Below are 2,759 nucleotides of genomic sequence, written 5' to 3' on the forward strand. Positions count from 1 at the left end.
TCGAATATCAGTTCCTTAGTAATAAAATAAGGACTACACCTCGAAACCAATGTCAATCACACGTTCGAGGCTTGAGCTCGAAAAATCACTAACGAAATCTGAACTGTATCCACAGTTGCTTCTTTTTCCCCTATCAAGAGGAAGAATAATTACCAGACGATGGACCGCACTGTAGTTTTTTACCTAACGAATTCTTCGTAAAAAAGGTAGTTTGCAAGACTGGACGAATCACTAGACACTGCGAATCAGACTAGGCTGCGAATCAACGAGTCCTGGCGGAATCCCCTAGGCTCTTCTCACAACCACGATTCTCTCTCGTTTCCTTCTTTTCTATTTTTTTTTTTTTTTTTTCGTACAAGACTTTCTCTCGGTACTTTAAATCTCTTCTATACGCCTTTATACTTCTCTATGTACTTTGTGCGCCTCCCTTTTCGCTTTTCTTTTCGTTCAGTTTTCGAAGTGTCGACGTTAATGTTGTGCCGTGTAATCAAAAAGAGAGAAAAAAAGCGGATGATCAGATGAACACCGACGTTCTGCACTTACGTTAGAGAGCCGTTCTGTCAGGGAAACGAGCGGGGGCTCCCAATATAAGCGCGTGCAACGTGATCCTAGAATATAACGAGCTCAACGATTGGTTACTGTTCTTGGCCAATAAGAGACCGCGTTAGTTCCTGGGCCAATCTACCTTTTTAGGTGGAGATGATACCAAAAGTGTGACAAGGGGTGGCCACGGAAAGCTACAACCGCCTCGATCGGTTGAGTGAGATGAAAATAGATGTTGAAGAGAGACAGGGAATTACCTTCAGCGGGCTCATTTTCTGCCACCTCCATTTTTCTTCTTGCACTTCAACCCTGTCTTCCATTTCGCCCCTAAATCCAGATCCTATTCCGTGCAAAAGTATCCGCTCGATAAGGAATTACTTTAAATCGAACAACTTTCATCCTCGAATCTAGCTCCGAGCTACCGCAGCTGGATGCCGAGTTTTTCATATACTACATCAAGATCATTGGTACACGTGGAACACGCACGTGCTCGATAATAGCTACTGTAGACAGATTCGACGAATAAATTACGCCGGCTCTGCCGTTCGCTGATAATCCGGCGAAAAAGGAAGGAAGAAGAAAGCGAAGCTTCGCCAATTTTTCGGCTGATGATTCCAACGTGTTTCAATACATAACCTGAGGAACAGTAGAAATATTAATTTAGAAGTAGAAACTTTTACACGTTAAGATGTACACAATATCGAGCATTAACAAAACACAAATAAATCTTTCCTACCATACCCTTTATGACTTTCCCAAAACTCGAATATTTTAGCACAAAGTACCAAATATTAGTTACATTTCAGAGAAACTGTTAATTTAAAATGTACTCCGCCCTTTGCACGTTCACATTTGAAAATAAAATAACGTTGTAATAAATCAGCAGCTTCTAGAGAATTTGAGACGCAAATAGGAAATCTGAATTCGATTAAAATTTCATAACATAAGTTATACTTTGCATTATTATAATTACAAACGAAATTGCAATTTCAATTTCAATTTTGTGATATTATTTACACTTGTTAGAATTTTTATGTTGATATAACACCAACTCCAAGTTGTAATCACGACAGTTTTCTTTCAAAAATAGTACATATTAATCGATCATTGAATGTTTCTTTCAGTTCACAAGGTGTGTAATCGCGACGTCATTTATTGTGTATACATCTAAATGGAATATTGTTTCTGTTGAATTTCAACAAATTATATTTCTAATTATAGTTCAAACTATATTCTAATTAACCTAGAATTTGCAAACGGAATCTGTCGTTCATTGTTCTGTTGCTTTTCTTGAAATGTATTATATCATTGCAAAAATACAAACTTGATTTATTTAAAAGAAGAATTGTTTCATTAATATGAATAACGTAAAAATACAACTTAGAGTTATGTAATACAGTCAACTCTCTTATAACGTGGTGCAAAAATTGCGAAAAATCCTTTAACACGATATTCTTTTCAACGGTTTCCATATAGCACGGCTTCATAAACTTGGGCAACTCTGATATAGCACGAATGTTTCGAGTATGCATTCTTATACTGTTTCATTTAAGAACATTTCTGACTCTCGCCAATTCTCGAGCACACGCACTCCGAGAACACTGTTTCGATATAACGCGGAACAAATTCCCCTGGTTTGCATTTGTTCTAAGTTTCGGTGCTCTTTGCTCTTCATTCCCCTAATTTCTATTAACTTATGGTTTCGCTTAACACGTCTTCGATACAACACGAAACGAATTGAGCATACTGTAGAAGGGTTGAGCTTCAAATTCTAAAAAAGAGCTTACTATTCTCGTGCTCATTAGATTCGAAAGAGAAGTACATGTACATAGTGAGTGCAGGTATCGAAGAAAGTGAAATAGGTGCATCACCGAAATAAAACGAAGTTTATTTTTTCGTTTTCTTTCATTATTGCAGACTTCGAAATAAAGTAACAGAAAAATGTATGTACTAACACCTAAAGCAATCTTTCGTATACCCGTGTTAAATCAAAGTTAGCAGTATATTTCGTATGGATAAACATTCTTTGCAAATTCTTAAAATTACGATCAACCTGTATTGAAATTTTATGTATCACGTTACACTTAATATTTCATATACACTATACCTGTCATGTCAGTTATAAAAACATTGAAATAGTACAATTGTTGTAGTTGATGAAATTAGTAAAGTCGTTGTTTAGATATAAAAATATTAAATACTTTCAATTAATTTGC

General features: G+C 36.1%; 1 protein-coding gene across 13 annotated transcripts in view; it reads right to left on the minus strand.

Annotated features, from left to right (window-relative positions):
• The window catches only part of LOC108573119 (myosin heavy chain, muscle), a 43,358-nt gene extending 43,029 nt beyond the window's left edge, over positions 1-329 (minus strand). For 7 of the 13 annotated variants that reach the window (XM_017935487.1, XM_017935497.1, XM_017935488.1 and 4 more), the window contains exon 1: positions 184-326. The gene's annotated coding sequence lies outside the window, so the exon portion shown is untranslated. Of the gene's footprint in view, positions 1-183 lie in introns of all 13 variants that reach the window. The other 6 variants (XM_017935493.1, XM_017935492.1, XM_017935491.1 and 3 more) reach the window with 3 other exon arrangements.
• Between the last annotated feature and the right edge of the window lie 2,430 nt (positions 330-2,759).

The sequence above is a fragment of the Habropoda laboriosa genome, unplaced genomic scaffold (genome assembly GCF_001263275.1).
Source record: "Habropoda laboriosa isolate 0110345459 unplaced genomic scaffold, ASM126327v1 scaffold89, whole genome shotgun sequence".
NCBI classification, from domain to species: domain Eukaryota; kingdom Metazoa; phylum Arthropoda; class Insecta; order Hymenoptera; family Apidae; genus Habropoda; species Habropoda laboriosa.